This window comes from Lepisosteus oculatus, unplaced genomic scaffold (assembly GCF_040954835.1).
Source record: "Lepisosteus oculatus isolate fLepOcu1 unplaced genomic scaffold, fLepOcu1.hap2 HAP2_SCAFFOLD_99, whole genome shotgun sequence".
NCBI classification, from domain to species: domain Eukaryota; kingdom Metazoa; phylum Chordata; class Actinopteri; order Semionotiformes; family Lepisosteidae; genus Lepisosteus; species Lepisosteus oculatus.
This window is the reverse complement of record NW_027168435.1, coordinates 53,804-64,382: the sequence shown is the minus strand read 5'-3', so window position 1 is coordinate 64,382 and position 10,579 is coordinate 53,804. Positions and strand designations below refer to the sequence as shown.

General features: G+C 42.1%; 4 non-coding genes across 4 annotated transcripts; all 4 read left to right on the top strand.

The window, feature by feature from the left end:
- The first annotated feature begins 3,933 nt into the window (after window positions 1–3,933).
- trnas-acu (transfer RNA serine (anticodon ACU)) lies at window positions 3,934–4,023 on the top strand. Its single transcript has one exon. It is a non-coding gene; the product is annotated as a tRNA-Ser (tRNA).
- A 794-nt stretch (window positions 4,024–4,817) lies between these two features.
- trnas-cga (transfer RNA serine (anticodon CGA)) lies at window positions 4,818–4,899 on the top strand. The gene has a single exon. It is a non-coding gene; the product is annotated as a tRNA-Ser (tRNA).
- A 1,320-nt stretch (window positions 4,900–6,219) lies between these two features.
- Window positions 6,220–6,301, top strand: trnas-uga (transfer RNA serine (anticodon UGA)). Its single transcript has one exon. It is a non-coding gene; the product is annotated as a tRNA-Ser (tRNA).
- Window positions 6,302–9,285: 2,984 nt separating this feature from the next.
- On the top strand, window positions 9,286–9,427 carry LOC138237547 (U4 spliceosomal RNA). Its single transcript, XR_011188998.1, has one exon. It is a non-coding gene; the product is annotated as a U4 spliceosomal RNA (small nuclear RNA).
- The last annotated feature ends 1,152 nt before the right edge of the window (window positions 9,428–10,579 follow it).

The window sequence follows — 10,579 nt, the reverse complement described above, 5'->3', positions numbered from 1 at the left end:
AACAGTGTTCCTGCACCTTTGACCTCATCCGGAATGTATCGTTTTTTTAAAGGGATTGCTGTCAGAATGCACAACTGAATCCGAAACAGAATCTCTAGTCAAATATGATCATTTGTGAAACAGGCAAATGAGTCTCTCAGGTGCACATTGCTCATTTTCAGACACATTTATGCAATACTTTCACCATGCGTTGAGCAATAGGGATTAAAGATACCAGAGGTAAGGTTTAAAAGTGATTCTGAGGTGCAACACATCAGCGATACAGCTAGGCATTTGAAATGCGTGGTTTGAGAGCCCTTCAGGGAACACCGTACCCTAAAGGTACCAGAAATCCACTAGTATAAGCATTAAGTCACTGTCACCCCTGTTACAATGTGATTGCTACATATCTTCATTTCTTTGGTTTTTAAGGAGTAAGAGTGCAGGGGGTCTAAATCTGGGATCCAGTGTGTTGAAGTATTTCACAACACTACCTGTAGCCCGTCTGGAAATCAATCCTCATTCTGATTGTTGCCCTGGGCATGTACCAATAAATCACTGAGCATATATATATATAGCACTGTGTTGAAGCTAGAGACTTGTATGTAATAATATGATGCTAAAATGTTATTTTCACATATATTAATGTAATAAATTATTGCTTATGCTTTATAAACAAATCTAATTTAAATAAAAGCTTAAGTTTTGTATTTATCTTGTACCATAGAACATGATTTTCTTTGTATTTCATGCCCACAAAGTGTCCAAATGACGCACTACATGATATAAGGAAGATTATCACATGCATATCGGTATTATCTTTCTTATGAAAATGCATTCCTTTCATTACCTTTTACTTTTTAAAATGAACTCAAATTGTGCATAATGTAATAATTTAAGTAGAACAGATTCTAATAATATAATGATCCAGTGTGTTGCACTACTTCACTGCTTCACTGCTCTATGCCGTCTGGAAATAAATCCTCAGACTGCTTACTGCCCTGGGCATGTACCAATAAATTAAAGGAGCACATCTGTTTATCACTCCGTTGAAGCAGGAGACACACAGTCTCTGCAAACACATCCTAGATACAGTGTTCCAGCACCTTTGACCTCATCCAGAACGTATCATTTCTTGAAAGGGATTGCTGTCCGAATGCACATCTGAATCCCAAACAGAATCTCTAGTAAAATACGATCATTTGTGAAACAGGCAAATGACTGTCTCAGGGGCCCATTCCTCATTGTCAGACACATGTATGGAATGCTTTCACCGTGCATTGAGCAATAGGGATTAAAAACACCGCAGGTAAGGTTAGATGTCATGTTCTATGATCATTTCTTTCAGCATTAGGGACTAAATGTATGATGCTTAAATGTTATTTTCACATATATTAATGTAATAAATGATTGCTTATGCTTTATAAACAAATCTAATTAAAATAAAAGCTTAAGTTTGGTATTTATCTTGTACCATAGAACATAATTTTCTTTGTATTTCAAGCCCACAAAGTGTCCAAATGACGCACTACATGATATAAGGAAGATTATCACATGCATATCGGTATTATCTTTCTTATAAAAATGCATTCCTTTCATTACCTTTTACTTTTTAAAATGAACTCAAATTGTGTATAATGTAATAATTTAAGTAGAATAGATTCGGGTAGGAAATAAAGAGTCATGATGTTTATGGCTGACATCATTTCACATGGGTGAATTTTAAGCTAAGAAATAAAAACATTTACAATGAAGATACCATTGCTTAATTTTTAATGCCTTTAAAAAATAAATACCTCCTGAGAATAATTTGCCACTCCCAGATCCTTGGTAAGGTACTGTTTGAATCCAATCAGGAGAGGAGCATCCAGGGAGTGCTTTCTATAGAATCCAGCTTGGGCCACTCTCTTCCGGCCTGCTGATACTTTTTAACTACTCAGGGCCTGTAAGGATATAAAACACCGGTTTAAACATTTTGTACCTATAAGACAAATTAGAAATTTAGTAAAAAATAGATACATCTGAAAAATAAAAAGTCTTACTGCTGATAGAGTTCTTCAGAGCTCACATCTTCCCCTTCCTTATCCGCTTCTGTTTCAGTTTCTAGAGGAGCCTCTGGCATCTCTTCCTCCTGGACAGCGGCCTCTTGCTCAGGGCCGCTGGAATGCAGGTAGATTCTTTTCAACATGTTTTTACATAATATGTTGTAACAATGATTTCAAAAAGAAACTACAGAAGCCTCACAGATTAAAAATATCTCACCTTGCCGATGTGTCTTCAGGCTTCCCATGTACAAAAAGGCCCAAGGACTCTAGCAGTCTTACAACCACTATCCTGTTTGCCTCACCAGACACAATCTCTATTCTGTGGTAATCCATGATGACCCCGTTCTTCAGGTGATTCATCATGTCCTCCCTCGCCTGTTGAGAGGCCATCCTGATCTCTTCTGCCGTGGCGTGCTTCATACATGCCCTCTTCAAGTGAGCAGGAAGCTGATCAAAAGTATTCAGGCACATCTTGCACACCAGGGGAATCCTCGCGGGTTTCCTTTGAAAATAAATAATACCATCTGTGTATAGAAACAAGCTAAGACTGATTTCTTAAATTATCCTTAAAATTCTCTCTCATAGTTTGAGCATAATGATTTTATTGCATTTATATAAGAATTGCTCATTGCTCCAAAATAAATAATGGTTTCATAAAAAAGTGAACACTTACTTGGTCTCAGTCACAGACTTTCCAATAGAAGCCATTGTGGAGTTCAGCAACTGCAGGTCCTAGAAGTGGGGAAGGAATTTTAAAAGAGAAATTGAATTACAATACAGAAGGAATGGCTGAGGGATCACTGAAATATATATATATACAAATTCCAAAGACTGAGTCCATATAGAAACACCTACCTTTCATTTTCAGTATAAGAAAAAAAAAACATTATCTTCCAAAGCATCATAAAATTGTCCCTTCTTCCAGACTCTACTTCTCTCTTGTAGTAGTACAGCAGACCTTTCCAGGTGAGCAGATCACAGAGTCCGAAATGAGCTTCCTCCATCAAGCAAAGTACCTGAACATGACTCTGTCTTCATAAAAGCGCCCCTGTAATAAAGAAATTAAATCCAAAATCAAGAGGGCAGTTGCCTACTGAAATACAAGAAGTCATCAATTTTAACCTAGCAACACATTAAAGGCTGCATCTATACAAGTACGATTCTAGAAATGCTCACCAGATTACGTTTTAAGAAGGAACTGCGCCTCAGGTTCCGCCGAGATCTTAACTCGGATGGCAGGATTCAGAGTCCGGAGTGTGGACTGATGGCGCACGGAGGGTCCACATACTGTGGATCCCTCAGTGATCTTCCGCGTATTCAAACCGCTAGCGTGTGACTCCCCTGTCCCCGTGACCTCATTGCTCTGCTCTCTCCTCTGTGCAGCCGAGCCCGACTCACGGTAAAGTGAAAAAAAATATGCCCTCAACGTAAGATTTACTCTGGAGCGAGGATAGATGTTACCTTTTTATCATTGAACAGGATGTATGTGATGTGGCGACTAGGTTCAATTTTGTATCCTCTTTAAAAGATTAAGGACTGGGGTGAGCGTGATTTACCAACCTTCAGCTAAGAACCCGATGTGCGCACCGTTTAAGCTGCATAGACTCAGTTGTTTAACTTTTCTCCATTAGCAGGGTTAAGGTTAAAGAAAAAAAACATTGCTGACTTCTTTTTTTTTTGCCTGCCGCTAGCGCTGATTAGCAAGGTTTGTATTTCATGTTTTGCAAGTTGCATCCATTTTAAGAAAAACAAGTCGCGTTAAAGACAGGAAATGAATACTTGTATTTAATTAAGTCTAGCCGTAGGCGGTTGTCCGTAAGGACCAGTTCTGTTAGAGAAGACAGAACAAAGAAGGCACCGCTGGGATTCGGACCCAGACTAGACAGGAGCGCTGTACTCAACAAGTTTCGATGAGGTGGCCGAGTGGCCAAGTGGCCAAGGCGATGGATTACTAATCCATTGTGCTCTGCATGCATGGGTTCGAATCCTGTCCTCGTCGCTTTCCATGTCTGATATGTGTGCCTATTCGACGTTGGCCCTCCTGTTGTTTGCTCTGGTACTAGAGCCGTACATTTTCTAGCGGTGGCTGAACAAGTATAGTAGGCTAACGTCGGTATCGAGCAGTGGCAGTAACAGTATTTAACAGTATTTAAATGCTTTGGGCGGCGTGAAGTGAAAATAAGAAATGGGCTCCAGATGCACATAGAAGCAATCAAGTGTTTCATCCGAGCTGTTTCAAAGACTGTTCAAGAGCTTTCCTTTCACAGAGGCGCAACGATTAATGATGGGGGTGCACCCTTCAATGCGCCTTACGACTCTAGGGAGTGATTGAGACGATTCGTAGCGTGTGCTCATTTCCCTCTACTCCCCGTGTTGCAGTGGTAGGATGACGTAAATTACTGCTTCGACACGTAACGGCATTATAATCAAGTGCAAGAGCTGAGGGCTTTAGTTTTGTTTCGTTTCGTATATCAAAGGCAATTCCTGCGTCTAACACGAATGTAAATGCTTTTGAAAGTGCAGTGTGGTGCAGCTTGTAAAATCCTTGTCCACATTTGTGGTTTGTTGATGTTTTTTCTGTCTGCCAAAGTTGCATTTTGACATCCGGACGGGGAGACTTTATCATTTGAACGTGAAGCCAGCCTTAAACCCTCTGAGGCGTGTCTGTCTGCCGGCACGTATTTTGTGAAAGGTATTATTTTTTTTAACGGAGAGCGACTTTGAAAAAGTTTCTGCAGCCACCTCGCACTCCGTGTTAGATTATAGGAGGAATGCGGCAGCGGCGAGTTCGCTGTAGTCGTGGCCGAGTGGTTAAGGCGATGGACTCGAAAGCCATTGGGGACTCCCCGCGCAGGTTCGAATCCTGCTGACTACGGCGTCTGCCGCACGTTGCTTTGTGTCTGCGCGGAAAAGGTGTAGTGCTGCTTCTCCTTTCCTCGTGCTATAAAAACGCTAAATCGCTTGTCCCCGCTGCCATGGAAATCAATTCTTCAAGTAACCACACGCTTTGTGTTCGCACCTCTGGTGCTCTACTTATGCCTTTGAAAACGTAATGAATAAAGCTGAAAGAACCGACACAATATGTAGGTTCTCGTAAAGCACGCAGTAAAGAACTGTTAACAGCAAGGGTTTCAGTGGGTTAACTGAGGAGAAGGCGTGATCGCTAATTGTTGACTTTGTATTTGGTGTTAGAAACACTCTTACTGTGCGTGACGTGCAACAAATGTAGCCACAGAAATTGCATCATGCTTTCATGTATGCTATTGCAAACACCAACGTTGCCTAGATAGAAAACCGAAATAGCCGTGGGTTTGCTTGCTGGTCTGAAGGATCTCTCTTCGAATATCTATCATTTGTCAATGGAAGTAAAAGGCGCTGCAATCTCATACGTTCAGAATCAAACTCGCAGCTGTTGTTCGACTTTATTTCTTGACTAATTACAACTGAGTGTTGCATGAGCAGTTACGTAAACTTGTCTGGTATATTTGAACACAGATGCCGTTCTTCAATTAAAACTAACAGTACATTGTCAGGGACATTCAGTTCTATAAAAACAAGAGACAGACAAGAGAATATTTCTACCTTTCATGTGGACTACGTGTTGAGTTACTGATCGGAATAATTGAAAAGCTCGGGTCATAGCCGATGCAGTGCGTGCTAATTAGAACAACAGCAACGCTGAGCTCTCAGCACCGTACTGAGCCCAGGTGTTTTTCTAAAGCTGTCAGGTGCAGTTCATTTACAGTACGCCCCGTGTCTCAACGGTAGGACGGAGTCAAATACTGCCTCGACACGCAACAGCATTATAATAAACCGCAGGACTTGAGGGCTGTTCTCTTTGAATGTTCCAAGGCATTCGTAAGAGCGTAGGTCAAGGGCCATTGGTGCATCTCCTGTAACTGGAGTAAAAATGCTATTCAAAGTGCAGTGACTGAAATCGTCGTCCACATGTCTCTGTTGTTGATTGCTTTCTGTCTAAGAACGTTCTGTTTTCATGTCCGAACGGGGAGACTTTATCATTCCAACTTGAAGCCACCCTTAAGTCCTCTGAGGTGTGTGTGTGTGCTTGCACGTATGGCGTAAAAGGTTTCTTAAACGGAGAGCGAACTTGAAAAAAGTTGCCTCCGCCGCCGCCGCCGCCGCCTCGCACTCCCTGTTCGATTGTAGCAAGAAGGCAGCGGCCGCGGCGCTCGCTGTAGTCGTGGCCGAGTGGTTAAGGTGACGGACTTGAAATCCGTTGGGGTCTCCCCGTGCAGGTTCAGATCCTGCCGACTATGGCGTCCTTTGCATTTGGTTGCGTGCGTGCGTGTAAAAGGACCAGCGCCGTTTCGTTTTCGCTGGGACCTTTAACACTCTAAATCGCCTGGACCCGCAGCCTGTGAAATCGATTCTTCAGCACCCACGAAGGACGCTTTGCAGCTGGACACAGATAACGATGCTTTTCTGCAACGAGCTTTCCAGCTGAATTTTCTCGGCAGCTCCGTACTGAACCTGTTCTCCATTGCAACATAGCGGAGGCGCGTCACGTCTATAGCAAGGCTGTGTAGGACCGCATACGCCACAGTGACTTGTACACAGACCACATGAAAGGCAAGCAAAATACACTTTTAAAATTCCAAAGACTCACAAGGTCAGAGGAATAGCGATGACCTGAACAGATCTGTTACAGAAGTCTAGGTTGACCTTTTTAGAGCTGTAATTGCATTTTTGTTTAATAGAAGATCAAATCTACTCGCATGTACCAGCACCTTACAGTTTATTGATGTTAATTCTGTTTAAGTAATAAGATTGCTAACGATGTTGGACTTTAGCCGGTGTTTTTTAGAACAAATTGCTTACACTTCTGTAAGGAATACACATTACGTGCCTTTGTCAGTCATTGCTCACCATACCTGAAACTTTCTTATCTAACTCACTTCCTCAAATGGTGAAGGTCCACAAACATAAATGAAAAAAAAAACCCTTGTTGTAGATGAGGTGCACAAAAAAGCAGCCCCTGATAGTTTATAACACATTTATACTATTGCAGAAACACATGTAACATATATATATATACTGTATATATATATGAAACAGAAATAGAAACAGAAACAGGAATCGCTTACTCACCTGGAGAATCTCTGTAGGAATATCTAGCATTTATCAACGGAAATAAAAGCTGCTTTAATACAGTGCATGTTCAAACTCAAACCCTCAGCTGCTGTTCTTGTTTGTTTTGGGACAAATTGCAACTGAGCATCGCATGAGCCGTTACGTACCCTTATCTGTTAGGGAATTTCAAGGGAGGAGTTAGGTCAGAATGGGTAGGCTGCAAAACAACAAGTAAAGATTTATTCCAAGACAGCTTGTGTTTAAATTGAGTGTAAGGTAATTTATGCTTCTAAAGTCATGGTCAGCATTTATTATTGTACTGTGCTGTAAACTTTTTCTGTGCCTAGTCACATTATTTTATAGCGTTTTTATTGCGTTATTAAATCCGATGGCGCTGTGTGTTAGTTTCCTGACTCCCATGTCACATGGTCTGTGATTGAATCCCATGGAACTATGACTTTATTTTTTAACAAACATTTCTTTGAAAAAATGAAATGTTTCCCTTGGTCAGAGATTAAATAAAACCTAACTCGCACCAAACAAATTTATATTTCTAAATATCACAACATGATCGAATTTAAGTCTTTTTAATAACAATGAATAGTCACCTATGCGTTACAAAATATACATTTATATTGATTTGAATCGCGTTTTGATTTAAATCGTAAACGCGTGTTTAAATATATGTGTTTAAAGGCGATATACTGTATAAAAGCGCTGATTCCTATGGAGTGTGTTCCACCGGGGATTCAAAAAAAATATTTTAAATAGGCTGATAAAGCTTAGACTACTGTAACTGTATTCTAGCCTGTATTACAACAGAACATTGGACAATGCAACGTAAATTGCAAAAATGCACTTGGAATCTGTCCAAGCCCTCCTACAAAAATTATTTAAACTGCGATACTGATCATTCATCTCTAAATAAACTTTATTTTATATAGCGTTTTAAGCGAATAGGTAATTAGATTGCTCATAAACCTAATCGCTTTTTCTACATAAACACAGCGTGATTGCTCTCTGAAAATGCTTTATCAATTACCAACAGCTTTTGTCAAAGGTTTTGGTGGTCATTTTTAATGACCACAGAGCACTATGACCTCGGTTATACATCTCATCCAAAAGACAGCGCCCTTTTACAACACAGCTTCTCCGTCACTATACTGGGGAATTGGGACCCGCACAGACCTCAGGGTGAGCGCCCCCCAGCCGGCACCATTAACACCGCTTCCAGCTGGAAGCTTTGTTTTTCCCTGTAGCTCACCCTCATCCGGGTACTGACCTGGCTCACACCTGCTTAGCTTCAGTGGGTTTTCAGTTGCGAGTTGCAAAAGTTGGGATGCAAGTGATGGAGCCGCTCGCTGCAAAAGCCACTGCATTGGCTGGGAATCGAAACCAAGCCTCCCGCGTGGCAGGCGAGAATTCTACTACTGAACCACCAATGCTCAGTGCCTGGGCCTTCAAAAAAGACACTTTTTGGGTGCTCTGTTCAAAAAGTGTCAGCATCTGCTTCCAGCTGCAAAATGCCATCCGCGGACACTGAAGAATTTATTTATTTAGACACCACTCAGAATCCCCTGTAAGATTCTCCCTCAGTTCCTCTGTGCAGTGCTTTACCTCTTTCAAAAGGCTTCACTTTCCTAGTCACATACCAAGGCTCATCGAACCCGGGCTGTTTCCTCTAGCGGTATAGTATTGCAGTGAGACAGCACGATGCCTGCAAGACTATGTCACACTAAACGCCACAGATTGTGTTTGTCCGTTCGTGTCAGTCGTCCTGCAGCCACGGGAAGTGGGACACAAACATGCTGCAATGCTTTCAAGACGTTAGGATTTGTTTGTGCAACATCCGAGAAGAGTACTTGTGGCTTGAATGTGAACTGTACGTTCCCGCCCCCGTTCCTCTGTAGTGCATGAGTTCCTCCCGGCATGCCCTTCGTCATTGTTCTGTCATCTTGTATTTAAAGGGTTGTATTTCTGCTGCTGAAAATAAGCAACGGTTTTCTCACAACGGCGTTTGTTCCTGACGGAGCCCTTGTCTGTCATGAAATTCTTCAAAACCTCAAGCTAGAAGAAGAAGACGACAAATATGAAGCGTTAAAGCAACGACATGCCATGAGACGATTGATAACGATTTCCATAGGATCCCCGCGGTTGCCTGGCAACCGTCAGCTTTGCGCAGTGGCAGTATCGTAGCCTGTGAGGTTTAGCCGAGGCGCGATTATTGCTAGTTGAAAACTTTTCCCAATACCCCGCTTCCGCCGGTTTGCAATACAATCGGCGAAAGCAATTTTTGACAGTCTCGTCAGAGACTGAGCAAGGTGTTTAAAGACAGATTTTGTCATAGTGACATCATGGTAGAAAGAAACGAGCTTGTTACGTCTCAACAGAAACGCTCTTGAGCTCTTTCAGCGTTATGCAGAGAACAGCGTCTGTCGAGATCACTTTTGAGTCAGCGCGAAACGCCGTGTGCTGTCAGTTTGATTTCATATTGCTCGTAGCGGCGCCCGGCTTTTGTCTGTCAAACGTTAGGTTGCACTTCTTCATGCTGCATCGTCGGCATGAGTGGAGCTTTTTAAACGTCTGTACTTACTGCGCCCCATAAGAAATCGTTTGTCCCCGTTCAAAAGAGATTGTGCGATGTCCTGCAGGGTTTGCAAAGCAAACCTTTGACAGTTTGAAAAGAGGAATTTATTCTGCTTCCTGTGCGTGCAGTAGTTACAAAGTTTAACACCTTTACACGATCTGCTGCAGTTTTCAGTGGGCGGGCTTTGTCAGATGGCTTGGAAAAACGCACTGTGTTTCGGCTCGGGAACCATCATGAGCAGTGTCCTGCATGTTTTCTGTGTATAGCTGTCTTTTAACGCATACAGAATTAATTCGAAATCATTGATTTCTCCAATTAACAAGAGTCCCTTAAAGGATGAGTCAAAGTAACGTCTAATCGGATTAGTTTCCTTAGAGCTGGTTCAGAGTTTGCTCAAGAGTTTACCTTTCACAGATGCGCAAAGAAGAATGTTGGGGGTGCACGCTTCAAGGCGCCTTACAGCTGTAGGGAGTAATTCGAGACGATTCGTGGCGTGTGCTCGTTCCCATATACCTTACACCAAGAGGTGCAGTGCTAGAATGACGTACAATACCGCTTGGGCACGTAACGGCGTTATATGCAAGTGCGGGACGTGAGGGTTTTTGTTTGTTCGTTTTGTTTTGCTCTGCTTTGCTTTGTTTTGCTTTCCATCGCGTTGGTAAGAGCGTAAATAAAAAGGCGATTCCTGCATCTACCACTAATGTAAGAGCTATTTCAAGTGCGACGTGGTGCGGCTTTTCAAATGCTTGTGGGCATTTCTCTGTTGTTGATTCTTTTTTTGTGTGTAACAAAGTGGCATTTTCATGTCCGGACGGGGAGACTTTATCATTCCGACATGAAGCCACCCTTAAGTCCTCTGAGGCGTGTCTGTCTGCAA